This window comes from Meriones unguiculatus, chromosome 5 (assembly GCF_030254825.1).
Source record: "Meriones unguiculatus strain TT.TT164.6M chromosome 5, Bangor_MerUng_6.1, whole genome shotgun sequence".
NCBI classification, from domain to species: Eukaryota; Metazoa; Chordata; class Mammalia; order Rodentia; family Muridae; genus Meriones; species Meriones unguiculatus.
The window spans coordinates 8595514-8612773 of record NC_083353.1 but is presented as its reverse complement, the minus strand read 5'-3'; the positions used below and the strand labels follow the sequence as shown (position 1 = coordinate 8612773).

The 17260-nt window shown below is 39.7% G+C and overlaps 1 pseudogene; it reads left to right on the top strand.

The window, feature by feature from the left end:
* LOC110560726 (kinesin-like protein KIF22) overlaps positions 1-17260 on the top strand; it is a 93330-nt pseudogene that overhangs the window by 73945 nt on the left and 2125 nt on the right.

Here is a 17260-nt window from a genome sequence, read left to right as displayed (position 1 = left end):
CAAGCGCAAGACAATGTCATTATGGTTGTTTGAGACATTCGCTTGTGTACAGAAAAGCCACTGAGAGACTGGTTATGTCCACAGTGTGCAGTAGGAAAGCATCAAGTCTATTAACTCTAACAAATATTCCCTAAATTCCCAAGATCAAGTTCTTTATAGGCTCTTTAGTTGGAGTTAAGCAGTTCCTGGTTTACCTGGCTCTTATTGAAGTTCATTTTGACTCAAGGGCTAGAAAAGAGGAATTATTTTTTCTTTTTTTTCCCTCTCTCTCTTTAATTAGTTAATTTATTTACTCACTTATATACTAATTGCAACCTTTTCCTTCCTCTCCTCCCAGTCAACACTTTCCCACTCTCTTCCCCCTTTCTCCTCTTTCCTTCTCAGAAAAGGGACCTCATCCCCCGGGTGCCATCCCTCCCCACCATTTCCTTTCACACCCAGAGCAAGCTCATCCTCTTCCATTGAGGCCAAATAAAGTTGCCCAGTTAGGGTGAAGAGATCCATTTGCAAACATCTGCATCCATGTCTGTAACAGTTTCTGCTCCAGTTGCTAATGGACCCACATGAGGACTGAGCTGTCCCTCAGTTGCATAAGTATAGGGGGCCTAGTTCCAGTCTATGATGTACTTAGGTTGGTTATTTAGTCTCTGTGGGACCCCATGGGCCTAGGTTAGTTGACTCTGCTGGTATTCTTGCAGAGTCCTTGTCCACTTCAGGTTCCTCTTTCCTTCTCTCAACTCTTCCACCAGATTCCCAGATCTCTATCTAATGTTTGGCTAGGGTCTCAGCATCTGTTTCGGTCCACATCTGGGTGGAATTTCTTAGAGAACAGCTAACTTGTTTCATGACTGCTGCATGAAATCATTAATAGAATGATAGAATCATTAATAGAATGAGTGATTAGTTGGCTTTCTCCCATGGTGTGGGTCTCAAGTTGGGACAGCCATTGGTTGGCCATTTCCTTAAACTCTGCTTCATCTATCTCTTCCCATCTTGTAGGCAAGGTAAATTTTGGTTCAGAAGTTTTGTGGGTGGGTTGCTGTCCCCCTCCCTCCATTGGAAATCCTACCTGGTTATAGGGGTGATCACTTCAATCTTCATATCCCTCATTGGTAGGAGTCTCAGTGAAAGTCACCCCACATCCACTAAGGAGCCTACCCTGATGCAGGTCTTCAGTTAATCCCAGAAATCTCCCATCAGCTACTATTCTCTCTCTCAGACTTACCGTCTCCCATCCTCCCAGCCCCGAAGATTCAGGACTTTGAATTGGCCCACCCCAAAATTAACATCATCTGTAAACTGTTGGAGCCTGAGGAAGGTCCAGTCCTGCTGATTTAAGGCTCCTTGCAAAGCTCCATGACACAGAGCAAGAACAGGATAAGTAGGAAAAGTCCTGGTATGGATACAATATTGATGGAGTGTCAGAAGCCAGAGGCCTTGAACCAGACCAATGACCCATTGCTGTGAAGACTTGCAAGTGAAGCTGTATGGACAGAGGATATACTGTGGGACACATTGAGACACACTACAGCTTCCACAACAAGACGTTTTCTATGCTTTTGATTGTTTTGTATTTTCTTCGGGGGGGATGCAAATGGAATACAAATATAAGGGAACAGGGAGATGAGTGGGACTGGGGCGAATGATGTGAAACTCACAAAGAATCAATAAAAAGTTGAAAAGAAAGGAGAGAGCTGCAGTGAACCAGCCCTCCCAATTTTATCCTTAGGTCCCAGACAAAGGGCTTAAGTAGAAGGCCAGAGGTATGTGTAGCTAAGCAGTCCAATACCATTGAAAATACTCAGCAATTAAAAACAAGGATATCATGAAATTTTCAGGCAAATGGATGGAACTAGAAAAGATCACCCTGAGTGAGGTGTCCCAGAAGCAGAAAGACACACATGGTATAGACACACTTATATTATATGAAACATATAAGATAAACACGCCAAAATCTGGACACCTAAAGAAGCTAATCAAGAAAGAGGACCCTCTGTAAGATGCTCAATCCTCATTCAGAAAGGCAAACTAGAGAGACAAGAAAAGGGAGGAAATAGGGAACAAAACAGGAGCCTACCACAAAGGGCCTCTGAAAAACTCTACCCATCAGGGTATTGAAGCAGATTCTGAGACTCAAAGACAAACTTTGGGCAGAGTGCAGGGAATCTTAGGGGAGGATGATGGAATAGAAAGAACTGGAGGGAACAGGAGTTCCACAAGAAGAGCAACAGAACCAAGAAATCTGGGGCTAGGGGTCTTTTCTCAGACTTATACTCTAAGCAAGGACATTCTTGGAGATAAACTAGAACCCCTGCACAGATGTAGCCCATGGCAGCTCAGTGTCCATGTGGATACCCTGGTAATGGGAACAGGGACTGTCTCTGACATGAACTCAGTGGCTGGCGCTTTGATCACCTCCCCGTGAGGGGAGTGCAGACTTACCAAGCCACAGAGAAAGACAATGCAGCCAGTCCTGATGAGACCTAATAGGCTAGGGTCAGATTGAAGGGGAGGAGGACCCTCCTTATCAGTGGACTTTTGGAGGTGAATGGCAGGAGAATAAAGAGGAAGGGTGGTGGGAAGAGGGACTGCCTCTGACATAATCTGATTGGCCTGCTCTTTGACCACCTCCCCCTGAGGGGGGAGCAGCCTTACCAGGCCACAGAAGATGACAATGCAGCCACTTCTGATGAGAACTGATTGTCTAAGATCAGAAAGAAGGAGAGGAAGGAGAGGAAGACCTCCCCTATCAGTGGACTTGGGGAAGGGCATGCATGCAGAAAGGGAAGGAAGGTGGGATCGGGAGGGGAGGAGGGAGGGGCTTATGGGGGGATACAAAATGAATAAAGTATAATTAATAATAATAAAAAAGAGAAAAAAAGAGGAAGGGTGGGATTGGGAGAGGACGAGGAAGGGAGCTACAGCTGGGAAACAAAGTGAATAAACTGTAATAAATAAAAAATAAATAATAAGGAAAAATAATAAAAAGACACACACAAAACAAAACAAACAACCAAAAAAACAAAGACCATTTGACCCACTGTGGGCTGACAAGGTATAAGTCTCTTTTGTGGAGATAAGTTCCTCACTTCTGTTTTAGTCTTTTATTTTCTCCCAGCATAGATTCCTGGAGGGATTTCATCCTTTGGAGAGTCAACTGCTTCAATAATCTAGTAGCCAACTAAAAGGGTACAAACGTGTCTTTAGAACTGTTAGGTCAGCCACGTGTGGTAGTGCATGCAGTTAATCCCAGCACTCAGGAAGGCAGAGACAGGCAGACTCTGTGAGTTCAATACCAGCCTGGTCTACAACGTGAGTCAAGGACAGCCAAGGCTACAAGAAGAGAAACCCTGTGTTACAAAGAAAGAAAGAGAGAGAGAGAGAGAGAGAGAGAGAGAGAGAGAGAGAGAGAGAGAGGAAGAGAGAGAGAGAGAGAGAGAAAGGAAAGGAAAGGAAAGGAAAGGAAAGGAAAGGAAAGGAAAGGAAAGGAAAGGAAAGGAAAGGAAAGGAAAGGAAAGGAAAGGAAAGGAAAGGAAAGGAAAGGAAAGGAAAAAAAAAAATAACTGTTAGGTCCTAATCAGGTCAGCTCAAGTAAATTCTGAATTCTGAAGGATTTCTGGAAGACAGATAAAGGCCTACAGGTTCTCAGGAACCTGTGAAACAGGTTTTGGCCTGTCAGAAAAGGTTCCTTGGTATATACTAGTGTTTACCTATGGAAGCCTAGGCTAACCTCTAGGCTCCTCAGCATCTCACTAATATGCACTTATTAATATCAAGGACCCCACACCAGCTTTCTGACCCTCTTACCTCCTCACCTTTAAACTAGCTACCAGGCTCTTCCAGATTCCTTCCCCTCATCCTGAAACAACCTGCTCATTACAGTTCATGAGCTTTTCCCATGCCTCACCTTTTCATTTTGTTCTTGAGAGGTAACCCTGGTTGTGGCCTGTCTGCTCACCTTTGTGCCTTTCCCTCAGAAGTAGCTTTGGTTTCTCTGGACTCTTCCAGAAACCTCTGGCTATTCTCTCTCATATCTATAGTAAAAACATCCTCCATTCCCATGGAATGGTTATTTCAGAAGTCGCATCTTGTCCTTGCTTACAAGAGTACCTTCCTGGTAGGTTGGTTAGAGAACTATATGCATGAAAAAATTTACCAGGGTAGAAATTTTATCTTGACACATGATAAACTAATCCTCCTCCAGAATCCAAAAACACAGATGCTCCTTTATGGTGGATAAGTGTGTAGAGCTTCCAAAGGTGGAAGCAGAAATCATTGTTACAAATCTCCAGGGTTACCTTTGTTGTTGTCTGTGCATTTGCATGTTATTCCTGCACACTTTTCTTTCTTTGGGGGTTATAAGTAGTTTGAGGTTGAATTTTAAACTTTTCAGATTAGTTTGATTGGAATTAAGTAACTGTTTCAGCAGGAGAGAAGATGGGAGTAAACCTGGGATTGGCAGTATCTATGACTACTACAATGGAGGAAAGGCTTAGCCTACTCCAGCAACTCTGGGGTCAATTTGGAGCACACAAGGTGTGAAAAGCAATTCATGTCTCTACTCTTGACAAATTGTTGCCAGTACTTTTCAGTCAATGCAAAATCTGGAAAGAATCCATTCTGTCAAGAGGAGAAGGACTATGAACATTCTCATGAAATATCCTTAGTTCTGCAGATTACAGTTTGGAACTGCTTCCATTTCCTACCACGAACAAAGACAGAGCATTTGTGTTTATTCACTGTTCTTCCCTTCTGTGTGCTATGTGTTACACCATGCAGCTGGGAGTACAGCTGTTTGTGTTAATAGACACATAGGTTCCCAGAGATAATGACAGAAAAAAAAATGAAAGCTGAGGTTAAACATAGTATGTTCTTATGAACATACAAAATACTACCCTCTCTAATTTTGTGTCTCTCTTTGTGTCTCTCTGAGTCTCTCTATGTCTCCGTCCCTCTGTCTCTCTTTCTGTCTTTATCTCCCTCTCTGTCTCTCTTTCTCTCTCTGTGTCACACACACACACACACACACACACACACACACACACACACACAGAGTACATTCCACTTGGTATGTTCAACAGAATTAGAGAAAAATGGGGTAAGAAATATGTGCTCTTCAAGTGGGGCTTGTTTCCAGGAGACATGCTCACCTTGATTAGCATGTCATTCCCCCACTGACCTGCATGACAGTAATATTAAATGTGGGGGCTTTTAGACAGACAACAAGCAGCCACTCACTAACTCTTTTTGCAAAAGGATTAGGAAGGTGGGAGTAGGGACAGAATTCCAGGGTGTGATTTATTTTAAATTTGAAATTATCTTTATGCTCATAACCTGTACTGGTTGAATATGTTTTATTTCCCTCTTCTTTCTTCTTCTTCTTCTTCTTCTTCTTCTTCTTCTTCTTCTTCTTCTTCTCCTCCTCCTCCTCCTCCTCCACCTCCTCCTCCTCCTCCTCCTCCTCCTCCTCCTTCTCCTCCTCCTCCTCCTTCTTCTTCAACTAAATATGACTCTAGATTCTAAGAGCAATAGTGTGAACATGGAATCAGAGGTGTCAAAGTAATTAGAGAAAATAATTGATTGCCTTAGTTGTGGGTTTGGTGAGATAATTACCAGATGAAGTGGGGTTGTTTTTTCAGAAACAGACTAGATCTGAAGACATGTTTGTACCTGGAGTGTGGAGTACCTTCCCAAAAAACATACAGATGTTGACAACCCCTTCTTTCCATAAGTTTAGAGGAGCTCTGAGCTGATACTTGGGGTTGGGAAAAACAGTGGGATATAAGGTGTACAAATGAATTATTTGACACTCTTTTGGGGGACAGTATCAGAATTTTAGTTCAAATGAAAGAACCCAAACAAGAGAGATGTTGACTTATAAAATGGAAAACAACAGGGACATTGAACCTACATCACCTTTTGAAAGCTGAACCTGATGCAGGAAGATTCCTGTGAGTTTAAGACCAGCCTGGGGTACAGTGTAAGACAGTGCCTCACAACAATGTGTGAAAGACAGCATTGCCTATTGGCTGAAGTATAGTGAATCCAAACTGACTAGTATAACATTCCAGGACCCTGTGACTACTTGCTTTAAAACCTCTAGACAGCTGTTTAACTGTTGATGAGTGACTCAGTTTCTTGTTTCATAAAACGATGAGGATGGCTTCTTCATAGAATATGTGACACTTTTGGAACAGTGGAGCCTTTGCTGTGATTTCCATCAACACTCTGCTGGAGTACTTTGCTCTGATTTCCTCTAGCTTCTTCATTCCAGAAGATCTTTCTCAACAGAACACCTGCCTCTCAACTTTACCTTTCCAGTCTCAGCAATGCCAGAAGAAAGGCAGATTGTTTTTCTCAGTACAGCTAGTGCCTAAACTCTAATGGTTCAACTTAATGCATTTTCTTCTACCCTAATATTGTGAAGGTGGTAGGCATTCACTAGAAAGCATAGTTTTAAGCTTTGAGTGTCATATTATAAATTTCTCTCTCATGACTCGGGGTAGTCATAGCTGGCACAGCTCCCACAAGATTGAAGATCATAGGGAAAAACCGTGCATCTCATTATTGATGAGTTTCTAAGCTGACCGAAGTAATTGAGGTATATCAAGGCATTTTCAACCAATGATCTGCCACAAGTGTAACAGACATAACTCCATCATAAATTGAAGAGCATCACTTACAAGACATTCAAATTATGTTCATGAGAATAACATAATTTACATTAAAATCCAAAATAAGAGAGAAAACAAGACGGATAGAAGAGTGGGCTCTTCTGGTTCCTAGCCCTGGGTGATATGTCTGCTGTAAGGCTAGGAATCAGATTCAGCTTACTCAAAGTATCAAAGGAGAGTAGGTGCTTTCTCTAAGGAAGACTGAGCTACAGTCTCCAGAAGAAATGGAGGTGAATTCTAAGGTCAGTTAGAAACAATACCACTGGGACCAGAAAGATGGCACTATGGTTGATTTGCTTGCTGCTAAGCCTGGTAATCTGAGCTTGATCTCTAGGACCAACAAGGTAGAAGGAGAGAGTGAAAAAAGAAACTCTTAGAAATTATTTCCTGGCTGTCACATATGCATGTGGACATGCTTGTGGACACACACACATGCTTTAATTAATGAAACAAATAATAGAAATAACTTTTACCCCTGAGAAGGAATGCTGGATGAGATTTTCTTCATACTGGTTGGGGAAAGCTGAATTAGAAATAAGGAGGGACATTAATTATTGAGGAGGGACAAAATTATTGGGGAGGCTGAGGCATTCCTTTCCTAGAACTAAGGTTGCCATTAAACTGGAAACTTTGTTGGTGAAGTTCCTATGTTTTCTTTTGTTTTGTTTTTTTTAAGTTAATATTTTCAGCCATGCAGTCACGGACAACTGTGCTAGGTCTTTGGTTTTACTCACCAGTTTTCTAATTTAACATAAATTTTGCCATAAGCAACTTGTAAGTGAAATATCACTAGATTCCTCATGCTAGCTCTCTATCTCTGTCTGTCTATCTATCTATCTATCTATCTATCTATCTATCTATCTATCTATCCATCTATCTATCTCTCAATGCAACTGCGTCATTGGGGTGAATGGTATAACTCAGTCTTTAATATTAAGCAATTTTATCATTTACAATAATTTGTAGAAGTGTTTATGAAATTGATAGGTAATAGTAACATGAAAAACTGTGCATTTTACATCTAACTTTATGAAATGTCAGTTTATCTTTTCAATTTTCTCCCATTAAAATGTTAAAAAATCAATATAACTATGCAGTGTGTATATGTATGTGTGTGTGTTTTCACAAGCACAAGTCTATGCATGTGTGTCACACTGTGCATGTGAAAGAGAGAGGATATCTTCGCAGCTGGTTCTCTCCTTCCACTGTGTGGTCCTGTGGGTGGGTCTTGACAGCAGGCAGCTTTAGTAGCTGAAACATCTCTTTGAACTTCTTGCATTTTTATTTAATGTTGTCAAGTGTCTAGCTTGAAGAAAGGCACATGACAAAAAGTGCATAAAAGGCTTTGTTGATTTTCCTAACAGAAAATGTGAGTTTTCCTCCTTCTTGTTTGGCAGTGTGACTAAGCTAGAAGGAACATGTTCTTTCCATTTCTTCCCCCCACTGCTTTCCTGTTGCTCTTTACTAGCATAAAATCAATTAAGGCTCAGCTCTGAGCCTTATCTAAAATATTCTGGTGTCATAAAGCAAGGACCTCTTTTACTGCTATGTCATTTTTCTATAGAAGAAAAAAAAACTAAAATTCCTCTTACAAAGAAAATGCAATCTGCTCTAGAAGCTTTCCCATTATATATATATATATATATATATATATATATATATATATATATATCATAAATTCTCAGTTTTCAGACTTACACTACAAGGGCAGTAGGCCTAAATTTATGCCTCTGAACAAAAGCACAATTCCCTTCCTCATTGCCTTCTGTCTTCTCTGTTGTCCTGATTAATTTACTGTTATTCAATAGCAATTAAAACAATACTCACATCCTGGTCAGTTGCAACTAAAAATCATTACAAGCTGACAGCCACAGTGGGGGGGGGAGAGGAAATGGGGACTGACCAAAACTCTTTTCTGTGCTAGAGTTACTTGCAGTCACAAAGGCTAAAGAGTAGGTGGGAAATGATTGTTTGTGGTGGGATTGGCCAGACAAGGGATTTAGCACACAGATCAAGAGACAGAACATCTGAGCAGGTGAACCACCCATGCCCCTAGTCAGTGGAACTCAAGTATTTATCAGATTTTGGAGGCAGCAGTCTAAATGAGTCAAACAACTGTAGCCTATGCAAAGTGACCTCAACCTCTTGTTCAACTAGGAAAAAGAACAAAAAGGCAGAAGGGTTTAGGGATACCCCGCTGACCTGGAGAATGAACTGGAGTCCATCACTGTACTGACTCTCACACCCAAGCAAGAGAGTTACTCAAGAGTCAGTTACCCCACATGTGCACGTGCCAGTCTGTGTGTGTGCACACGCACACACGCGTTGGGATAGAAGTAAAGACACTCCTCCTAGTCACTTTAACTGAGATCCTCCTCCTGTTTCACAGTGAAGAAAAGCAGGAATGCCTTGGGCTCCACACTCTGTGCCCTCTACCGTGAAAAGAAGATGTCGCAGATTTGCAAGCATGCACAAGCTTTTCAGGGGATCCAGTAGTTGTAAAATACAAGGGTTGAGAGCTCAGATAACAAAATCTAAAATAATTTGCACTGTAATTCAGCCTTTAGAACCACTATACTTCTTGAAGCCTCCTGGTTTTGCTTCTGAACTAAAGAATCTCTAAGCCGTTCACTGTTCATATGCTCTTCATATATGAATCCCTTCAGAGCAGCATGTGAGCTCCTGGCCATGTTGGTAGATAGGTAGTCAGGTATTAGCAGGCTTCAAGATCGTTGAGGGTGGGCCTTCTCCTTCACAATCAGTTGCTTGAAAAGCCAAGAAGAGAAACTGTAGGATTCTGACCACTGGTTAAAGTCAGCAGATCTGTGTGATTTCCTGGCCCAAAGCGAAGTCTTGTATTCTAAACTGTTCAGAATATTGTAAGAATATCATCTAGCTAGAGGCTTCCTTGGTAAAAAGCAAAAGCATACTATTGTTCCATCTCTTAGTAGTTAATCCAGATAGAACTGTCAATCACCTAGAAAAGAAAATCCCTGCTAGGAATTTTTGTGTTACACAAACCCTAAATACCAGTACAAACCCTACCTGAAAGCTGACCCTATGATCTCTATGGCCACTATCCACTCTTACCTCTGAGAATAGTTTTCTCTGCAATGATTTCTTTGGTCCTCATCTGCTTTTACCTTCAACAATGACTCCTGTTTTTCTAGAATGTACTCTCCTTATCTTCTATATTGTCCTGGGCATCTCTCATCTGAATTTTTTCCAAATAGAGTTCATGGCCTACAGAGTATAGAAGAGCCCAGAGGACCTTAATGACATTATCAGCACCACTCCTTGACAGAGTGTCTGAGACACAGAGGTTGAAAACCTAGTGTGTTGATTAGTTGTATCATTCTCTTTCAGTTGTTAACCTCACATAGTAGACAGTCTTTGTCTTGCTGTTTTTAAGGTTTCTCCTTCATCTGACAGTTCTTGTGTTCATCTGTTAAGCCACATGTTTTTTTTTTTTTTTTTAACTTTCCATGTAGCTGGCAATCTGGAAATTGTTCTAAATCTATAAGAAGCAATTTCATTGGAAATGTGGGACATACCAGTGGCAACACACTTTTCTAAGTAAAGACAGAAACCAGCGTTCATCTGGCAATCAGGTAGAAGGGACCTCTTTAGTTTCAAATTAGTCTACCCCTCTTTCAGTCTTACCTTTATTCTCTGCTTCTTTGTTGAGATTTCCAGTCTGATAACCCATTGAGCCCATGGACTGTTACTCTGTGCACCCTGAAGAGCTGATTCAAAAGCCCAGGGCATTTTCCAAGCTATTTCAAGAATACTCTCTAGATCAGCTCTCTGGAGAGGATGCAGAGCAGGAGCTGATTTGGTCTAAACACCTCCAACGAATTTCCCTACTTACTTGCCAACCAGTGCTTGCTCACTCACTCCTTTGCCAGTGTCAGGTGCTTATAAGACCATTGCAAGTATTGTACGTGTGTGTGTGTGTGTGTGTGTGTGTGTGTGTGTGTGTTGTTGTTAGATGAATCCAGGACCTTATGCATGCTTGGCAAGCACCCTAATGCTAAGCTAAAGTGCCAACTCAATCTTCTTTCTTTCTTTTATAAAAATTCAAAGATCTTTCACACAATACACTTCAGTAAAAAATAGGAACCTGAATAAAATACAAAACATAGGACTGTCTTACAATGTAGGCCAACAATGAGCTTCTAGTACTTTGGAGGTCAATTCTCAAGTGTTCCTTCTATGGAAAATAATAGGCAATATCCTTGAAATTGAAGTCCTCTGGGACTTCTCTAGCACTTGCCTTCACTTAGGTTCCACAATAAACAGAGCTGGCTTCTGATCTCCTGATCTCCTGCAGGAGGAAGCAGCACCCTGCTTTGTCCTGGCCTGAGGATAAAGGTGTCCCCCTTTGTCTTAATGGAGTGGTCATTAAACAATGCCTCTTGCCCTCAGTTTTAAGTGAGTTCATTGGTAGAAAAAGGTGTCTTTATGTAAATCTAATGCTCCACATTTCTAGTTCTAAAAGTGGGCCTTTTTTCCAACTGTAAATAATAAGTCTCTCTTCATTTATTTACTTACAAATAACTGAGGTGTGTTTTGAACCATTCATTGTATTTAGCATACTGCACAGGATCCAGGAAACCTAAGAACACCATGACCTGTGTCCATATTTAAAATTAAGTGAAGAACAATATTAACATTATTTTGGAAGCTGTAACAAAACATATATAGTCTGGCAGCTTATATAAGAATACTTTGTGTCTCAAAGTCCTAAAACTATGACCAAGGTGCAGATAGATATAGTGTTTGGTGAAAGCCTGTTTCCTGTTTTGCATGTGGCCATGTTCTCTCATAAACTCCATGGCAGAAGTCAGAGTGTGAAAGCAAGCTACCATGCCTATCCATTTCAAGGAAGCAATCCCAGTATAAGAATCTCACCCTCATGGCTTCCTTCTATTGCCACCAACACTCTTCAGCACATGTTCATGTGGAGCCGGCACACAACAATTTAGTTTACAGCACATAGAAGCCTTCTGAAAGCAGATCGATGTAGAGTTGCTGAGCAATAGGAATGCTGTCTCAGAAGTGTTACATTAAGTGATTTTGTTGTTCTGCAAACAACAAGTATTCCTATACAAACCTAAATGGAATACAAGCAACCTTTATGTCTTCAAGAGACATGGTAAATATGTGATGTGATGTGGTTACTGTGATCATAACAGAACATCCTGTTTTACTGGACATTTTTCTTTATTCTAAGGAGAATATTCTATAATGATAAAATATAGTATAGTAAATACATAAACCATAAGTCATTTATTATCATTATCCAATATTATATACCATGCATAATTAAATGTGCCCCAGTTTTACATGACTGGTAGCATATTGGGATTGTTTACCTCAGCACCACCATACACATGAATTATGTGTTGCAATAAAACATCATGACAGCTGTGACAGGGCAAGGTGATGAAAATTTTTCTGTTCCATTGTAAGTCTGTGGGGCTACATTCTTACATGGAGCTCAGTGTTGATAGGAATGTTGCCAGTGATGTTGGTTTGAAACTGCCATGGGACTGTGAAGTGGATAGGATCTGAATTGTGGGAAGTGGGATCGACTTAGGCAAAAAAAACGACTCTATTTTGACAGTCTGACTCCAGAAAAATAAACTGTAACTGAGACCAAAGGAAAGCACAATTATTTCCTAGCAGATGCCAGGGAATATATTTAGGGTAATCAGAAAGGCCAAGAAATATAGGTAAGATCTGATATGAAGGATAAAAATATGATGAAGTATCTTGAGTTAAAATCCTTTCCAATTGCAATTTCATGTTTGAATATGTATGTATGTTCACGTGTAAATAGACATATAAATATATGTGTGGGCATACATGTGGAGGCTTCATGCTGATGCCGTGTGTCTCTTTTGATCACTGTTCCTACTTTATGTAGTGAGTTGGATCTCTCAGTGAAAGTTGTGCTTGTCAATTCCAGATTCATACAGTCAGTTTACCATAAGGAACTCCATAGCCTCTTTCCTGTTCTTTAATATTGAGGACAATGGATATTGTAAATTCACTAGTCTACTAAGTTTGGAAATGTTTTCTTTCCTTCTATGATATTGTAGGTATAGTCATTTAATGAAAAGAAAATATTCTTTGGCATCTTCAATTTTCTAAGTCACACTTTCCACCCTTGTGTGTTGTCCAGCAATATCCCCTGACATACTTTTATAATACATGTCAGAAGCCTTTAATCTAAATCTCAATGTCATTACCCATAAAGAGGTTTAACATGTTTCCTCCATGAAGTATTGCAAAAACTCAGTGAAAAAAATCCTGAGACCTGCCTTGTCTATATGAAGATAACTCATTGCAGAATTAGAGCCCTCTCCTCAGTCACTCACTCATCTCTTTACTGTTAGGGTGTGCTGTAATTCATATCGGCAAAGAAAATCGTTGTGTGTTTCTACAGCAAAAGAGCTGTCATATGCAAGATTTCTCCAACCCTAAGGTGGGAGATTGAACGGAGTGCAAGGTAGTTTATTTTGGATGTATTCATAAAATCAAAAGCAAGGAAGTGAGTAAGGAGGAAAGAAAATCAACAAATAAAGTATTAATGAGTAGATTTTCCCCAAGGAAAATTAGTGCTTACCCCTATTGGGCCTTTCTGAAGAAGCTTTCAGTAATGTCAGTGTTGTGTATGAGGCAAAGGCAGCTAGAATGTTTACCTACCCATTCTCATGCTTCTTTATGTCACCTTTAGCCTTCCTCACAGCTGTGAAATCAGAGAAAGCTCTATATCAACATTGTCTCCTCAGCTGCAGTGCATTCAGAAGTATCATGAAGGGATATGATAGAATCAGTGGCTTCAGTTTTAGAAAATTTGATTTGCTAAAGAGACAACATTGTCACAGAAACTTTACTCACTTAATCAGTGGGATATTATATAGGCTGGACCTAAAGTTGTGGCTTTAAATTCAGCTGTCATTTGCCTGCGGCCGAAAGATAATGAATTCCTGAGTCAAGGGTAAAACTCTGATTTAAAAAAGAGAGAGAGAAGAAAAAGAAGGAAAAGGAAGATGATAAGAAGAAGAGAAGGATGAGGAAGAATGTTCTTTTATAAACATGAATGGGGGATGGATGATGCGATTTTAACATATTCTTTTGGCTGTGCAAACTGAGAAACACCATCTTTATCTTGCGAGAGTAACTTTAATAGTAAAGTTGAAGCCTCTGCTGAAAGCAAGCTGACCAGCTCATTCACGTAAATGCTTATCTTCTGAGATTTAACCTCTCACACACATAGAATCCAGTGTGTATCACAAGTTGTATTAAACTTTAAGCAGAGACCTCTTGGATAGACAGCAGGAAACCAAAGTACAGTGGTGGAAAATCAGAACTCCAAAATGTTCTACATATGTTTCTTAAAAAAAAAAAAGTCAAAATGGTCAAAATGTTTACATTACTGAGAATATGAAACCTAAAGAATATTTAAAATTACCTCTGATATTTAAATAACAAAGACTGTAATAGCTGGGCAGAGTGACTAACAACCTTAATCTCAGCCCCGGAGAGGTAGAGGCAGGTAGATCTCTCTGGATTTACGGCTAGACTGGTCTACACAATAAGTTTCAGAATAGCTAGGACTACATAGTGAGATACTGTCTCAAATAGCAACAGCAGCAACAACAACAAAACAAACAACAAAACCGCTCTAAGAGTTCTTTTGAAAGGAATAGACCCTGCGTCTAAAGTAGATGAATGAAAACGTGAGTTACTTTATAATGACTGAAGAAAAGACATTGTCTAAGCCTAACTCACATCTTGGATTAAACCTCATAGAAAGTATAAAAAGAAGGAAAGTAAGGAGGGACGTAGAAAGGGAGAGAGGGGGGAAGGAAAAGAGGGACAGAGCAAAAACGAAAAACAATCTGGTAACAAGAGAACAAGGAGAGCTGTTTCTTTTTTTGAACATGCCTAAGCTTCGAGGCATCTATGCCTCACATTTTAAGTATCAAGATGATTAATTACATCACTTAAAGATTGATTGAATGTCTAATTAATCAGTTAATTACTTGACCTAACCATCCATTCAGACAAAATAATCATGGTGACAGTTCTGTCTAGACATTGCCTGATTTCTTCAAGGTCAGAGCCAGGAAGAATCTCAATGCAAATTCGCAGTGCACAGGGTTCAGAGTTCAGAGGCCCTGATAAGGGAATCAGTTAGACTTTTCTCAGCTGGTATTTTTTTTTGTTCAATTGACTCTTTCATTCAAGATTTCTTTTAATTTTAATTTATGTGATGTGCATGTGTCTAGGTATGTGTATATGTGGATACAGATGCCCATGGAGACCAGAGAAGGAAATCAGATTCCTTGGATCTCCAGTTGTGGACATTTGTGAGCTGCCTGACAAGGATGCTGGGAAACAAAATCTATTTTTCTGAAGGAGAAAACAGTAATATTAACTGTTGTGCTATCTTTCTAGCCCTTAATTTATGTTGGATCAATTCCCACTCCAAGTTTCTAGTGCTGGGTGGAATTTTCAACCTAGGAAGAGGACTTTTCAATCCTTAACATTGTGCTGTAGGAGCTGTAGCATATATATGTAAGTGGCTTTGCATGTGCATGCCCAGAGAATCTCTGCAGGGAACAGGAGAAACCATCAACGCCATTCTTCAGGCGAGAACATGTGGCGACATGCTCACGGAGAATAAATGGATTCTAACAGCCACTGTACTCAGAGTCTAACCCATGCTCACTTTTGCATTAGGACAGCTAACGGAGCTAGGAAGCCTGGACTTCCATTGTCTTCTTTACATGCTAACGGAGCCAGGAAGCCTGGACTTCCATTGTCTTCTTTACATTCTAGAACCTTACTAACATTATATGCAAATATATAATTACATAAATATGCAAATATATACTTATGTCCAAATCTCCTAGTAAGAAGTATACATACTAGCATAATCTCAATTTATTCAGCATGCAAAGTCTATCAATAAACAACTTCGTCCATAACCATCCACCTCTTAATCGGGAATTTATTTCTCTGAACAGGAATTCTAACAAATAGATTCTGGACAAAATTAATAAATCAGCTTAGTCAAAACAACACGTATTCTTAAGTCAACATTTTTTTATGATTTTGTTTTTATCTGTCATTATACAATTCACCTAATAATAGTATATTTTACATAGCAAATATTCTTTGATACTATAATTTGCCAAAAAAAGTCATAAACTGAGGATTTTGTGAAATCCCTATTAAAACAAATAAAAGGCAATCATATTTTAGTAATGAATTATATCACTATTTTAAACAGCTGGGTTTGATTTTCCTAAAGATTTAGCTGCCAGTATCAATAAGGAGAATGGTTTTCATGAATTGTTTTTATTTGATGTTTTCTTTTGTTTCATACATTATGGTATGAATATAAAGCTGACCTAAAAATAATTAAAAAGTGATTTTTAAGGTATTGGATAAATGGCTTAATTGTAAGGCTGGTGTTAGCTCAGGACCCCCAAGACCAAGTTCTCAAGACACAAAGGAGATTTAGAGGCAAAGACAGTAGATAAAGGACAAGAGAGATTGGGGAAGAAGACAAGAAAGATGGGGGAGGGGTACTTTTCCCTGGGGAGGGAGAGACAAAGTACTGCCACTGGACAAAGACATGACAGAGCTAACCATAGAAAATTGCAGTTTATAAAAGGAAAAGGGAAAAAACCCTTGTTAGAATGGGGTGTTTCATTCTTTTTGGGCATGTTAATTAAGTGAGCCAAAGGGGGCTTTTTATTGCTGGATTTGAGAGCTGAACTTTGAGAGCTGAACCTTGGTAGTTAGCTTCAGGAGGAGAAAATGACCAAATAAGAGAAGAGACTTAGGGGTCCAGCTTTAGGAATGTGATCTAATGGTGTTTAGCAAGGCAGAGGGAGCAAGGTCTGCCAAAGCCATGACTGCCATGCTTAGGATAGCTAGAGTCCCGGCATTCCTTGTGATCACTACTTAACTCTCCTGAAGAGGGCTGTAGCTGAATTCTCAGCACCCACACTAGATACTTGCGAACTACTTATAACTCCAGTGTTGGGGAGCTAATGCCCTTTGATGGTCACCACAGCCACCTGCACATGAGTATCCGTATATACATAGACATATCTACAAGTAAATAAGTCTTCAAAAAGTGATCTCAGGCTATGACAGAAGTAAGTTACTACATCTCTCAGAACTAGGGAAAGCTGAGACACAAGATTCTTACGTTCAAGACCAGCCAAAAGACAATATTTTTTTTTCTCTTATTAGATTTTAATGGGGTTGATAGCACTTCTCCCTAACTGCCCAAATTCAACTACTTTAGCTCATGTAGCAGAATTCTTGATTTCAAATATTTTTAATGATCTTTGATAAATTTTGATTTTTTGGAGATGTTTCTGTTTTTGTTAAATTGTTCCATTTATTACCACAAAGTGGTTTATAATGCCATTTTGTTTGTAGGATCTACCAAAAAGTGTCTTTCATAATGATGCTATTAGTGACACTTGTGCTTTCAGGGAATCTCTTCACTACTTGTACCTCTAGTTTTGTGAATTATTTTGATAACTGAA